Raw genomic sequence first — 16,644 nt, forward strand, 5'->3', positions numbered from 1 at the left:
CTTGAGAGAGGATATAGAGACTTAGCTATGTCACTGAGTCACATCAAGAGCAGCACTACTGAGGTCCTAACATTTGTGCACAGCTCATCATCATCAGTTGGCACCACATCTGCGGCTACTACTTGCGCAACATCATCACTCCCACCGAACCAATAGGCTCAGAGCACACCTAAACATCTCTTTGTTTCTGTTTCTTTATTTGTGTATTTTGATCATACTTTGTATTTTATTGTTATAGCTTATACTGTTGAGTTAGCAAGGGTTCAGTCCCTACTAAACTCTGTTTGTGTTGATGGATTCTTTTCAATATGCTCATCTCCATTACTTTAACTTATGGAGTTATGATAGGTGTTTTGTTGCTTTCAGAATTATTGTTGTGGATGATTCACACTCTAGGCCCTCATTGCACTGTGTACCCCACGTCCAGATCCGCTTGTCATACACTTCATCTACTGACTGGGGAAGTTTCATAACTCCATCTCCTTGTACTTATTGCATATTTTCCATCTTGTTCTACTGGCATACTTACATTAGGGACAATGTACAACTTTAGGTGTGGGGATGGAGTATTTTACTTTGTTTCATGCTTGAACTACCTATGATAGCTATGATTTCAGTATTAAGGACTTCCTAGCTTGGTAGAATGATAATTGTGAATTGTACTTTATCTGTGCTTAAATGTAGTTCTGTTTCATCTTTAGTGCATCTTTATACCTATTCACGATCACTTCTACTTTGTTCACTCCAACCAACCCATCATAATGATTTTGGAATTAAAATGTTAAATTCTATCTTCAATACTCTTTTAAGAGCTTTTGGTTCTTTCAATGTTTTCTCTAGCCTTAAATGAAGTATTGTAGAGTGGTTTTTACTAGGAGACATGAGATACAATATGTACATGTGAAAAAAAATGATGACAAAAAAATGAGTCTGTGACATTATTCCTTTGCTAGTGTAGCACGAATGTGTCTATGTAGACTGTAATCAAGTACGTTGGGTGGCTCTTGTTCCTAATTAGCATGTGCATCCTTCAAAAAGATTGTGAAAATTTTTTGGTGCAGTCTACATTAATCAGACTCAAAAAGAAAAAATGTGTGTACGTCCGTATATATGTGTGAAAGTAATAAAGTATCTCTATTGAACTCCTGGACCCTCCTACATAGTCACTTGAGAGTTAGAGTTTTATCTAGGAACCAAAGGACTTTTAACTGAGTATGAAGGATGTCTTTAGCACTTTAATGCCATTTTCATTGTGCTTGGGGTGAATGTTTATCCTGGGGTAATCCAAGGTATGGAGGTTAAGGTGGGAGGTAGCACACACTCACAGGAGCTCTTTAGATGAAACAGGGTTATTATTATTTGACTATTCATTGAACAACTCACCTCTTGATTTTTGTCCACTTGTGCTTGTGGAGTCCTTTACTTTTGAGCTTAAGGTCTTGCATTTAGCCGTTTATCTTCTTGCCCCTGTTCTTCAAGTTTGTTTGCTTGGGGACAAGCAAAAGCTTAGTTGTGGGGATGTTTGATAAACATCTAAATGTACGTATTTTATATGTATTTGTGCGTATAGTTTTTGTATATTATTGATGAACCGATGCCCTTTTTAGGGTTTAGTAATTTAATTTTGTGTTACAAGCATAAAAAATCCTAGGTGAGCTCAATGATGCAATTTGAGGAGAAATCAACACCGAAAATGGCATTTTAGGGCCTGGTATTGTAGCATAAATGTAGCATCCTCACAGCTAGTATATTGACCATGAAGCAACCCATAAGCCATCCCAAAACCACTCTTTAAAAGCTTCTTTAGGGCATTTCTGGGAGCCACCCTTGAGTGGCGTCTTTGGAAGCTCATCTCCGAGGGATCCAAGTGTCATTCGGCCTCCAACCTTTGAGGGAGTTTGTTTATGCTTTGTTTAGTTGTTTCTATGGCTTTGATTGTTTGTTTTGTGACTATGAACAACTAAACCCCCAAAGTCACCTGATGTAGGTGAACCTTGGGGGTGAACTTGTGTTGTTTGGATGTTTGATTTATCTATTGCATTTTGGGTTGTTTGTGATTTTGTTTGATGTATTTTAATGCCTTGGTATGCATGGGAACTCTGTGTATCAATTCTTAGGAAGTACTAGGTTGCATGACCATTGCCCTAGTATTAGACTCACCAAGTTTGGAAGGGATATACATATAAATATGCCGTGATCATCGGGTATTTGTACCCCTCCACTCTCATTGCAATTGTAGGAGAATTTGGGCGGAAGAGGTTCCGTATCCAATACTCATACCGGATTAGGGGTCAATTGTAGTGACCATTGGGTTGACCTAATTTAGGGTTTCCTCTGTCCAACTAGACACTTGCATAATAATTCTAGCATCCTAGACACTTTAGTAGCCCCCAAGGGGATCCTCATCATGACCACATCCTTGCCTTGATTACTCCTTGTATATTGCCTTCATTGTTAAAATTTTAGCTGCATTTACTTAGTTTCTTGCGATTTCTCTATCACATTCAGAATTGTAAGTTAAACAACATTGCAAAGACGAAGTAAAAGTAGATTCTCGGGCCCTTGGGAATATGACCCTCTCGTATTCGCACGAGAGATATTATTTGATAACCCGTATACTTGTGGGATTTCATGAATCAATCAAAGTTCTAGGGGGATTCTTTGTCCGAATACACCCTTCTCTTGTGTGACACTTCTCTATGTGCTTATTGCATGTGATAGCAGTCAAGTATTCTTTTGCTTTAGTTTCATCTTGTTTTGTTTTCTTCACTCATTATTGTTATTTGGTTAGATAGTAGAAGAATAGCTAGTACTACTACCCCTAGTCATTGTGGATTCAACTACCCAACCTTCTTGTACACTTTATTAGTTGAATGACTAGTGCACTTGCGGAGCACATCATATCCTTTTATCATGTGATTCCACTTGGGTTGCTAATGGTTTGATATTCATTTAGCTATTTATATGATCATAACATTCTTTTGTAGAGCTTGAACAAATATAAATCACATTTATCACATGTTGTTCTATATCTACTAATATGAAATTTATAAGAATATGAAAGTTTTGCTTAAAGTTTATTTTGTGATCAATAAATTCATGTATACAAGTATTATTTATCTTTTGCTTATAGGTTTCAAAAAGAAATTTAGGCTTTTTATCTAAATTGTAAGCCATCCAGTATCTATAGGTTCTATGTCACTAAAGACTTGGTTAAATTTTAAAAGATTACTTTCTTCAGTAAAATTAGAATCTTCTCCTCCAAATATACTACATATATCACTATCTTTTGCAATGTCATTGCTTGCTACACTTACTATATCTACTTTCTCTGGTAATTCTAATTGTTGATACATATTTTGTCTTTCTTTTTTTTTTAACTCTATCTCTAGTACAATTCCTTGTATAATGTCCTATTTCTCCACAAATAAGGCATTTACATTTTACAAGTAGGTTGTAAATTTTAAAATTTTTCACATGATTTTCTCTATGTCTTCCTTTTTTATAACATGTACTCCATTTTCGTCTTTTTTTTTGGGGTTTTGTCTCTCTATGTACTGTAGGCACGCATATCTTATTACAATCGCTATAGCTTGCTATCTGTCCATTTGCTTTATTTTAAAAACATTTTTCTTTCAAATAGTTAAAAGTAAACAAAATAGCTGGTCTTATTCTTGTAACATTTTTATTACCTTGGTCAATCCATGCTTTATATATCAAATCACCTAATTGTTTTATTAATTTGCTAAACCACTTTTAAGTGAATTTTGGTCCTGAGAATGCTCTTTCCATATTAACAGCTAGGTTATATAGCTTTAACTAAATTTTATAATATCATTAAAGCTATATGGATGTAGCCTTTCTATATCTCTTACAGCTATGTCTTACAAGAATTGTTTTTTTCTAGACGAATCTATTCCTAGTATGACTTATCCTACCTATGTTGGAATATTATATGAATTATTTACCATGTTTATTAAATATTGGTTGTCATTTAGAAAATTTATCTTCCAACTATTCATCGTATTGCTGGTAGTCGTTCCTAAAATTTACTATTGCTACATTATCTAATGCACATTTTAATCTTTCTAATGCTTTGATGGCATCAGATTTCCCATTAGCCTAATAGTTTGAGCCACATTTTTAACTATGTTATGTACTAATTATTAGCATGCTACCATGGTAATTTTGTTGTGCCATGTGTTTTTACTTCCAATGGATATGGTTTTTCTCTTTATCTAAAATTTCTATAAAATTGCTCTAGATAATTAAAAAATTCATAATTAATTTATTGTTTAAGAGGTTGTGTTAGTTCTTGAGGTGTTTCAGTAGTTGTTAACCTTGTTCGACTAGATGTGCTTGCTTGATTATTGCTAGAGTTTTCTTGATTATTACCAAAGTTTTCCTGATTATTACTCCCTATGCTCGGGGTTGTTTATACATTGATATTTATTTCATCATAATTGTCAAATATTCTTGATCTTTTTATTAAGTCATCAATATCTATGTCTTCTAATTGTTTAGCAATCTTTTCTTCTTCAATTAAAAGCTCTTCTTCTATAAAATGCTCTTCCATTCTTATTCTTTTAAGGTACTCATTGTTTTCATATCTATATTTTATTAAGAAATGTACATCATCTATATCTGTTGCCATTTCTATAAAATATTCTCCTTATGCATAATTAACGTAAAATTGTTCTATTAGATTTTCCATTGGTTATGAAAGATAAGATTTCATTTAATTTCTAATCTTATTAACTAATGATTTTTTCAATCTTAACATGTTTATTATAAGCTTGTGTTTTAAAGCTAACTGAACCATCTTCATATTCATAATACTTATGTCTTCAGGTGCTAAAATTACACACCAATAGTAACAACCTATTTAGTTAGTCCGCCAAGTGAGCTCCTAATCAAGTGTTTAACTAAAACAAATTTCAGGTGCATGTATTTAATTACTAAACATGGGCTTGGGATTGGCCTGCCCAATTAGCAACACTCAACCTTCTTGTAGTTTTTCACCTTAATTTCGATTGAACCTTAAAGAGGTGTAAATACCAAACAAGGCAAATCTTAGTGAAAATAGGGCCCAAGGTGAATCATAATAAATTTTTTGAATTATTTTCATTAAATAATATATTACACAATAAAAACAAAAAATACATATCATGATCAATAATTAGAAAAAATAAAATATTAAACTTTAAAAGAAATCTAATTTCATTCAGATTAATGTAAAAGGCTATGGAAAAAAGTTCAAGGGTATGATTAAGATAAAAATTGGATAACAAAAAATTGGACGAATTAAAAAATTAAAAAAAGGACAATTGTAAATAAAATGAAAATATAAAAAGGATAATTAAAAATTAACTGAAAATTAAAAAAAATAAAACAAAATGAAATAGATAAATCAGGGAAAGAATTAAGAAAAGGATAAAAAATGAGAATTATAAAAAAAAAGGATAATCAATAAATAAAAAATCTAAAAAATAATAGAACCCGTATATAAAAAATGGATATTTTAAATATATATATATATATATATATATAAATGTATGTATATATATAAAGCCATCCTTATTCCTTTGGGGTTGGTAAGCATTTGGTGGGGAGGATGCAACTAAAAAAGAAGATAAAAACAATAAATAGAGAAAGAGGAGAAGGAGGGGAGAAAGGAAAAAACTAAAAGGTTATTTGGTTTACTGCAAGTGACTATAAGTAGCTGTGATGTAATTGATTTAACATGTAAAATTTTGTTTTGTTGAATCATTTACTGCTAAGAACAAATTTTAAAAACAGCCATCTTACAACGAAATAGTGGTGTTCAAAACAAAGTTTTGTTGAACACCACCATCTTGAAAATTATCCTTACTAACTCCTCCTAGAGCTTGGACTCTTGCATAGCCTCAAATATAAAGAAGACAATGATATTGTGGGAGATTGATCTTAAAAAAAACTAGAATGAAGATTAGAAGACTTAAAAAAGAAGATTGGGATTTGCATCTTTTGCAATGGGATCAACATGGTGGTGCCCACAAGCATGGGCAAGCCCTCTACCACCTCCTTGGACGCCAGCTGATATGGATGAATTCAATATTTCCTCAACAATCTCATCTTATATATAAAAAAATTAAAGAAAAAAAAACTATAAAAGCAACAAGTGATGATAGTTACCTCCTTTTTTTCCTTTTTTTTAAAACAAAAATTGTTTTAAGTTTGTCTTTTTTTTGGTAGTTTGATTTATTTTTATTGGAAATAAGATATTTAGTTTGGGTAAAGTGAAACGAATTATATTTGCTAAAAATGAAGGATGACTTTGGGGTTAATCCACACCTCTCTCTAGCATATGACATGATTCTAGGACTTTATAAATAATTAGTGTCAATGGGGTAATCTTACCACTCCGCTTACATGGTGACTATATCCCTTAATTAACTTACATTAAACCAAACAAGGAAAAAAGTAAATGTAGTATTCAACTTACAACAAACCAAACAATATTGATGTAATTTGAAATACAACATTTTTCACTTACATGTGATTTTACTTATAATGTTGACAATGCCCCTTGCGTGTGACCCGCAAGTGCATGGGTTTGTCAAGTAATAAATTCCTAGGTGAGTTGGGTATTTGTATCCACAGGGAGTAGGGAATAAAAATACTTAAGTTGCTACTTAACCAAGTGAAGATGAACAATGATTGTGTTGATAAAGTGTGATGTAAACAAAAATAAAAGAACAAGAAAGAGAAGCACAAATAAGTGAGAGGAAAGGCAATCGATATAAAGTGGGGTACTCGGATACTGTTCTGCCTAGGATAATCGTTTCAAGTGCAAAACCAACTATTATGCTTCCTAACTAATGCATTAATGAGTCGTGGAGATCCTACAATACATGGTCCCAAATCTAAGGTCAACTGTGACTAACTCTATACTATGCCCGGTGGAGAAATCAAATAGTCTCAACACCTCACACTATATAAAGTTGCATGGAGTTCTAGGGATTCCAAGTGATAAATGATAAGTGTCTAAATGTACGTATTTGAGTGTATGTATTTGTTACCTCTAGCATGTATTTTCATTAGAATTGATGCCCATTTTGTGCTCAATCGTGTGTTATTTTTGCTTTGCGAGAGCACGGGAACACCATGGATGACACGAGGATATGATTCGGGTGAAAAAGAGAAGAAAACCGGGTCGTGTCATGTGGTAGAAATCTTGTAGCATCGAGCATAATCATTCTGTAGTCATCCATTTGTAGCACATGGAGAGTTTCAAGTCGAGGTTTGGATCATGGCATACTGGCCTCAATGCTGCCCGGTATAGAGCCGGGATGATCACTGTAGCTATAATAGAAGATATTTACTTGATGGAGTTTGCCTACCCCAAATAGTGTCAATGTTGAGCTCCATAGCGAGTGGTATAGCACTCAGGATGGAGGCCATAGGGAGTGGTATAGCACTTGGTATGGAGCACTCATGATGGGGGCCATAGGGAGTGGTATAGCACTCGGGATGGAGGCCATCAAGGGGGTATGATGAGTGGTATATAGAGGGCTTTTTTTGGAGAAAGATGGGGGACTTTTTGGGCTGGACTTCTTGGAGACTCTAGGGCAAACTTTTTGAAGGGTTTTTTTGGCAGCCATCACTTGGAGGAAGGAGAAAGCGAAGACACCATTATTTGGGAGAGTTTGGCTTGAAGCTTGGGAAGATCAAGGGCTTGAACTTAAAGGGAAGCCTCATCATCAAAGGAGGAGAAGCATTCGGCATCTCTAGGGCTAGAAGAAGCATCATTCGGCCGGCATTCTCTCTCCTCTTCATCATTCGGACTAGGGAGTGTCATTTATGCATTTACTTCTTGCTTTTGTTGTGTTTGAGATACTTATTTGTATGATGGCACACTAGACCCCCAAGGCCGCCGGATGTAGGTGAACCTTGGGGGGTTCATCTTGTATTTTGGATGCTACATTTATATTTGATATGCATTGGTGTGATTTATGATTTGGCTCATTGTGTTTCATGCCTAGAACTATTATGTGGAGAAATCCTTAGTTCTTGTTTGAGTTGTACATGTAGACGTGACCTACTCGCGTGTACTAGATCGTTAATGAGCTAATAGGGGTATTTGTTGACCAACATGCCGAGAAATTGGGTGTAGGTAGCCCCTCCGAACCATGAGGAGAAACTTAGGTTAAGTGTGTCCTCGTTGCGTGATCTCCATTCACTTAATGCAATCGTAGGAATATGACTAAGGAGAGATCCTTGTCATCATTTGTATGGGATTAGGGTTTAGCCGCCGAGAAATTGGGGTTGAACTATTGTTGAGGTCCGTCGGTCTAAATCACCCGTGCCATGTATTTTCATGCATCCTTATATCTTGATGACCCCTCTTGGGAATCCTCATCCCTAGGCCTATTCTTATCATCATTGCTCTTGTGATTTTCTTGCTTGACTTGGAGTTGTTACACTTGTGTTTTATTTACAATCTTGCTTGTATTAGATTAGTATACCATGCTTGAATTGTAAGGTTAGAAAATGAGTGATGGAGGAGTAATAGGAGCTCCTTAACCCCGTGGAATACGATCCTTGGGCTTTTGCTCAAGGTATTACTTGGCGACCCCGTACACTTGCGGGCAATCAATCAAGTTTTTGGCGCCGTTGCAGGGGACTTTAAGGAATTCTAGGAAACTTCTAGCTTATTGCTCTAACCATTTTTTCTTTTCTTTTATTTCTTTCTTTTCATTTTTCTTACTTCTTTTTGAGTTAACTTTCTTTATCTTTCTTGACTTTGCGAGGTACGGTGCATGACAGGAGCGAATCCATCAAACCTAATTATATCAGACAGTTAAATTGAAGGAAGTTCATTATAGCAGGTATGGGATGTATACAAGGGAATGAGCAGGCTATGGTTGATATTTGGAATGATTGGATGCCGCCTTTGCATCATTTACTCCACATACAAGACAATGCAATGTGCAGGTTCAAACCATGGGAAGACTCTGTTACAGCAGCTGAAAATAATATTTGGAAAGCTATGCTTACAGACTTCATGAATTATGGTAGAGTTCAACAAAGAAGAAGTCAGTATTTCTACTTGACTTATCATCTTGGACATAGCAAAGCGCAAGCATCTCAATCGATTCGGCGAGATGAATCTAGCGAGATCGGGGAAAGAAAGCTGAGGCTATTGTGCAATGCATGTATGGCATTAATGATAGTTCGATGAAAGCTCGGCATTTGCGAGAAGAAGAGGAGCGGAACAAAGTGATATCTTTCGACAAATAAAAAAATCTGAGACCGTCAATAGTGGAAGCACCTGAACTAGAATTGAAGAAGCTACACGAGCACCTTGAATATGCTTTTCCTTGGAGAGGGAACTCGAGCTTCCGAGTTATCATATCCTCAAATCTTACTGAGTTGGACAAAAAGCGAGATTTGGTGAATGTCTTAAAAAAACACAAAAAAATGCAATTGCTTGGAAGATAGGCTGACATTAAGGGGATAAGTCCTTCATTCTGCACTCACAAGATTTTGATGGAGGATGATCATAAACCGTCAGCCCTACCACAAAGAAGACTGAATCCAAACATGAAGGAAGTCGTGAAAGCTGAAGTCATCAAACTTCTTGATGCGGGGCATTATCTATCCAATTTCGACGGTGAATGGGTGAGCCCGGTGCAAGTAGTACCAAAAAAAGGGGGATGATCTGTGATCGCCAATGATAAGAATGAGTTAATTCCTACTCGAACAATCACGGGGGTGGCGTGTACGTATTGACTACGAGAAAAATTGAGCGATGCCACCCGAAAGGACCATTTCCGCTACCGTTTATTGACGGATGCTTGAGAGGCTTGCTTTGGGCATTCATACTCTTGTTTTTCGGATGGCTTTTTCGGGGATATTTTTCAAATTCCCATTGCACGGAAGACCAAGAAAAAAAACTACATTCACATGCCCTTATGGAACATTTGCATACCGCGCATGCCTTTTTGGCCTATGCAATGCCCCGCCACTTTTCGGAGATGCATGATGGCAATTTTTTTGAAGATATGGTGGAAGACTTTATGGAAGTGTTCATGGATGATTTCTACGTGTTTGGTGACTCCTTTGAGCTATGCCTTAAGAATCTAGAGCGTGTTCTTGCTCGGTGTGAGGAGACCAACCTCGTACTAAGTTGGGAGAAATGTCACTTTATGGTTCAAGAAGGGATAGTCCTGGGTCACGAGAATTTCCAATGAAGGAATCGAGGGTAGATAAAGCAAAGATCGCCGTAATAGAAGCTGCCTCCTCCAACCTCGGTGAAAGCTATCGGGGAGTTTTTTTACGGGACATGCGGGGTTTTTATAGAAGGTTCATCGGGGGACTTCGCCAAAAATTGCTAGAGCCTCTAACAAAGTTGTTGGAAAAAGATATACCATTCAAGTTTGATGATGAGTGCATGAAAGCTTTTATCACACTCAAAGAAAAAAACTCACCCAAGCACCTATAATGGTAGCTCAGTTGGGATTCTCCATTTGAATTAATGTGTGATGCAAGTGATTTTGCAGTGGGTGCAGTCCTTGGGCAACGAAGAGACAAGCATTTCCATCCCATATACTATGCTAGCAAAACACTGACAGACGCCTAGGAGAACTATACCACAACAGAAAAAGAGTTGCTCGCCGTCGTATTCGCATTTGATAAATTCAGATCATATCTGGTTCTATCCAAGGTGGTGGTATACACTGATCATTCTGCTCTACGCTATCTACTTAGCAAGTCTGATGCCAGGCCACGCTTGATTAGATGGGTCCTATTGCTCCAGGAATTCGATTTGGAGATTAAGGACAAGAGAGGGGCCGAAAATCTTGCAGCAGATCATCTATCCCGATTAGAGAATCCAAATCCCGATGCGTTGAAGGGAAAAGATATCAATGACTCATTTCCTGAGGAACACTTGTTCAGTCTTAGGGCAATAGATGAGTGTGAACCACCGTGGTTCGCTGATTTTGCCAACTATTTAGTTGGGGGGGTCATCCCAAAAATGGTTCACATATCAACAACGAAAAAAATTCTTTTTCGGACTTGAAACACTTTTGTGTGGGAAGACCCTTATCTTTTTCAGAATCTGTTCGAGATCGGGTTGTTCGCAGATGTGTGTCACATACAGAAGGTTTGAGCATTTTGAAACACTGCCATTCAGGACCAACTGGTGGTCACTACAATGCAAACCGTACAACAAAGAAAATTCTTGATGCAGGGTTTTATTGGCCATCATTATTTCAGGACACTCATAAATTCATACAAGCTTGTGATAGGTGCCAGAGGGTTGGCAACATTTCTCGCCGGGATGAGATGCCTCAAAATTGGAATCGAGGGCTTGTGAAATTTTTTTGATGTGTGGGGATCGACTTCATGGGACCGTTCCCAAGCTCACATGGTTGCAAATTCATTCTTGTGGCGATCGATTACATGTCTAAATGGGTGGAAGCTCAGGGCCCTACCAACAAGCGATGCGAGGCGGTGGTCAAATTCTTAAAGAAACTTTTTCTCGGGTTTGGAACACCACGAGCTATCATTAGCGATCGAGGCACACACTTTTTGCAATTCTCAGTTTGCAAAAATTCTAAAGCGCTATAATGTTTACCACAAACTAGCAACTCCATATCACCCACAAACTAGCGGACAAGTGGAGGTTTCCAACAGGGATTTGAAAAGAATCTTGGAGAAAAATGTTGCTCAGAATAGAAGAGATTGGGTAGAACACTTGGATGACGCTCTGTGGGCTTACAGAACAGCATATAAGACCCCTATTGGGACCACTCCATACTGATTAGTATATGGAAAAAGCTTGTCACTTACCGGTAGAACTTGAACATAAAAGCTTATTGGGCTACTAAATTTCTGAATTTTTGATTCTACTCTTGTAGGTGAGAAGAGGAAGCTTCAATTAAATGAATTGGATGAATGGCGTGCCCACGGCATATGAAAAATTCCAAACTTTACAAAGAAAGAGTGAAGGAGTATCACGATAGGCACATCAAGCACCCCAAACAATTTCAAGAAGGAGATCAGGTGATTCTTGTTCAATTCGAGGGCTAAAAACTTTTTCCCGGGAAAGCTTAAGTCACGATGGTCGGGGACCATATCACGGTCACTCAAGTTTCCCCATACGGAGCGATCGAGGTTACTCACCCCGAAAAAGGGTACTTTCAAGGTAAATGGACAAAGGTTGAAGCTCTATTTTAACAACAACAATTTGAAGATGACCGAGGGAAATTTCAAATTATTCGAGCCCCCATGAGGTAAGTGAAAAGGTACGTCAAGCTCGGGACGTTAAACAAAGCGCTTCTTGGGAGGCAACCCAAGCATTCGGGGTTTATTTTTCATGTTTGTGTGTTCTTTGTGTTCATATTCATATTCTTGTCACTTTTTCATATTTTTCTTAGAGTTGTTAATTTGAATAAGTCCATGCTCTCATTATTTTTGTTTATCATGATCATTGTCCATGTGGTTGTTCACTTGATTTTTATTGTGGAGTTGCACTTGTTTGGGCTATCATTTTTATGTGTTAGATCATAACTTTGAACCATTATTTCATGGTGGAGATGATTTTTAGAACATTTTTGTAACCATAGCCATATGTTTGGAGAAGCTAAGAAGTCTCTAAATCAAGTTTTTAGGGCTTCACGGGCTCTATGAGGAGTGCATAGAGACCATCGAGAAAAATTCAGAAACTTTTTCACTACTCCTCGCGGGCTCTATGAGGGAGTGCATAGAGACCATCAAGAAAAATTCAGAAATTTTTACACTACTCCTCGCGGGCTCTATGAGGAGTGCATAGAGACCATCAAGAAAAATTCAGAAACTTTTTCACTACTCCTCGCGGGCTCTATGAGCACCTCATAGAGACCGTGAAGACCCTTTTCTATTCATGAGAACCTTGTCAACTTGTCTCTCTCCTCATTCTTCTTCTTCTCCAACCGTGACCTAGCCTCCATGATCTACCTCTCCATGGCCGGATCTCACTAAATACCACTCTAAATCATCTCCACATCTCCTTGGGAAGTAGATCTAGTGTTCTTCTTTAAGCTCCACTCTAGTGCTCTCCTCCTTTGTTGGTATGAAGCTTATTGTGAATGAAAAAAATTTTTCTTTTTCTTTTTCTTCTTGCTTTCTTGAGTTTTTTTGTGGATTGTTTCAAGCTTTTTAGCTTGTATTTTTGTGAGTATGAACATCATGTATTTGATTGATCTCGAAATTTATGTACAAAATTTTTTTCAAATTCATGATGTTGGGGAAACTCTTGCAAATTGAATAGTATCCATACGGGCTCATTATGCCCGTATGGATCCTATTCACCCCATTTTCTTCATGTTTCATCACTTTTCATGCCACATGATACACTCTTTTGGATTCCTTTCATTCTTATTTGAATTTTTATTGATGTAGGAATGCCACAAGTCAAGGATCTTGCCTCCAAACGTCCAAGAAACACTATGCCAACCCCGAAGAACCCCACTTTAAGCATGCTCATCATAAGGCTAAGTGTGGAGTTTCGAAGACCAAACTATGTGGCACACTTCATCACATAGATTGGGGTATTTTGGAGACATTTGGGACGGATGACCAATTCAAGAAATTACTTTCACATGGGTTTTGGTGAATCTATTCTCAATTGATGATCATACCTTTTAGCAATTTACTTTGGAGGTTTTGAACAATTTTGAAGCACACCGTGACAACCACATCTTCAACATCTTGTGATGACTACTTGGACATTTGAGCATGGACATTTATTGTTATTTCTCTAATTTGTTGTCTTGCTTTACTTTTTATGCAAGTGTGTTTGTTTGCTTGATTTCAATAAGTTGGTGAGGGGATGCCCTACCAACCTTGTGTAGAACTCTACTACTCTTTATCTAGTATTTTTTGTTTGTTGACTACTCCCTATTATGTATTCTTTCAATCTTAATTTTTGTTTGGATTGATGATGCCCCTTATGCCTTGCAGTGCATTAAGGGAGTTTGGTGAGCCTCCCCACATTCCATGGAGGCCGGACCCGACATGAAACGCTTGCAACACCTTTGGTTCGGGTCACTCCTCACCGTGTGCACAAGATTAACCGGGGAAGTTTGTTCCACCCTCCTCCATTGTTTTCATTGCATATATTACCATGCTTTTCATGATTAGTGTACATTGGGGACAATGTACATCACTAGGTGGGGGATGTGTGTATTTTATGATCTAGGTTATTATTTGCATGCTAGTTTACCCGTGATGGCTTGTTCATTATTGTAAGACTCTTATAGCATGGATTAATGATTGATTTGAGTTACATTTTTGTTGTTGTACTCTATTGAATCATGTTTCACCTCTAGTATTGTCTTGTGCAATGGATCTTGTGTTGATGCCCTGGGAATAGCCAACTTGACTACTCTATCTCTCTTGATTGCTTAACACACAACTTTGAGTACTTGGCCTTAGAATACTAAGTTCTATCTTTCAATGTACTCTTAAGAACTTCTAAGTCTTGTTGAGCTAACCCTAGTTTTGTGGCATGTAGAGTAGTATGAAGACATGATCTAGGGTGATTGTGAAAAAAACAAAATGAAAAATGAAAGAGAAATGAAAAAAAGTGAAAAAGAGTAAAAAAAGAAAAAAATGAGTCTATGTCGAGTATTCCTCTGCTAATGAAGCATGAATGCGTCTATGTAGCTATGATCGAGTAGTTGGGTGGCTCTTGTGCCTAACCCGAGCATGTGCACCCTCGAGAAAGATTTTTTTAGTGCAGGTCTATGTTAGTCGGGACTCGAAAAAGAAAAGAAAATAAAATGGAATGAAAATAAAAAAACCCTAGTGATCTTTTTTGGCTACCTACTAGAGGTTTTGAGAAGAATAGGGAATTAGTTCGAGTTCAAGACTTGGAAGGATCTTACTTGTTCATTGAAGTAGCGCTTAGCATTTTTAGGACTTAGTACTCTTTGCAAGTGGAGTGATTAGCATCTAGAGTTGTACTCATTGGAGTCGAGTCGGCTAGACCAAGTCGGGGGTAGATGAAATACAAGGTTCACACACACGGCACAGACATATACGAGGTGAGACATGATCTTTCTGTTGTGCTTACTGCGTGTAACTCATCATCTAGTTATCATTTTTCCATGCTTGTGGAGTCTTGTATTTATTTAAGCCGGAGGTGATACACTTAGCCACTTATCATTATCTTTGTTTTTCATGATGTGTTTGCTTGGGGACAAGCAAATGCTTAGGTAGTGGGGATATTTGATAAGTGTCTAAATGTACGTATTTGAGTGTATGTATTTGTTACCTCTAGCATGTATTTTATTAGAATTGATGCCCATTTTGTGCTCAATCGTGTGTTATTTTGCTTTGCGAGGCGCAGGGAACACCATGGATGACACGAGGATATGATTCGGGTGAAAAAGAGAAGAAAACCGAGGGCATTGATCTGTGGTAGTAATCTGTAGCATCGACACTGTAGAATAATCACTGTAGCAGTCACTGTAGCACATGGAGAGTTTCAAGTCAGGATTTGGATCATGGCATACGGCCTCAATGCTGCCCGGTATGGAGCCCGGGATGATCACTGTAGCTATAATAGAAGATATTTACTTGATGGGGTTTGCCTACCCCAAATAGTGTCCATGTTGAGCTCCATAGCGAGTGGTATAACACTCAGGATGGAGGCCATAGGGAGTGGTATAGCACTTGGTATAGCACTCATGATGGGGGGCCATAGGGGAGTGGTATAGCACTCGGGATGGAGAGCCATCAAGGGGTATGATGAGTGGTATATAGAGGGATTTTTGGAGAAAGATGGGGGACTTTTTGGTTGGACTTCTTGGAGACTCTAAGGGCAAACTTTTTGAAGGGTTTTTGGCAGCCATCACTTGGAGGAAGGAGAGAAACGAAGACACCATTATTTGGGAGAGTTTGGCTTGAAGCTTGGGAAGATCAAGGGCTTGAACTTAAAGGGAAGCCTCATCATCAAAGGAGGAGAAGCATTCGGCATCTCTAGGGGCTAGAAGAAGCATCATTCGGCCGGCATTCTCTCTCCTCTTCATCATTCGGACTAGGGAGTGTCATTTTATGCATTTACTTCTTGCTTTTTGTTGTGTTTGAGATACTTATTTGTATGATGGCACACTAGACCCCCAAGGCCGCGGATGTAGGTGAACCTTGGGGAGGTTCATCTTGTATTTTTGGATGCTACATTTATATTTGATTTGCATTGGTGTGATTTATGATTTGGCTCATTGTGTTTCATGCCTAGAACTATTATGTGGAGAAATCCTTAGTTCTTGTTTGAGTTGTACATGTAGACGTGACCTACTCACGTGTACTAGATCGTTAATGAGCTAATAGGGGTATTTGTTGACCAACATGCCGAGAAATTGGGTGTAGGTAGCCCCTCCGAACCATGAGGAGAAACTTAGGTTAAGTGTGTCCTCGTTGCGTGATCTCCATTCACTTAATGCAATCATAGGAATATGACTAAGGAGAGATCCTTGTCATCATTTGTATGGGATTAGGGTTTAGCCGCCGAGAAATTGGGGTTGAACTATTGTTGAGGTCCGATCGGGTCTAAATCACCCGTGCCATGTATTTTTCATGCATCCTTATATCTTGATGACCCCTCTTGGGAAT

The sequence above is a fragment of the Dioscorea cayenensis genome, chromosome 4 (genome assembly GCF_009730915.1).
Source record: "Dioscorea cayenensis subsp. rotundata cultivar TDr96_F1 chromosome 4, TDr96_F1_v2_PseudoChromosome.rev07_lg8_w22 25.fasta, whole genome shotgun sequence".
Lineage (NCBI taxonomy): Eukaryota > Viridiplantae > Streptophyta > Magnoliopsida > Dioscoreales > Dioscoreaceae > Dioscorea > Dioscorea cayenensis.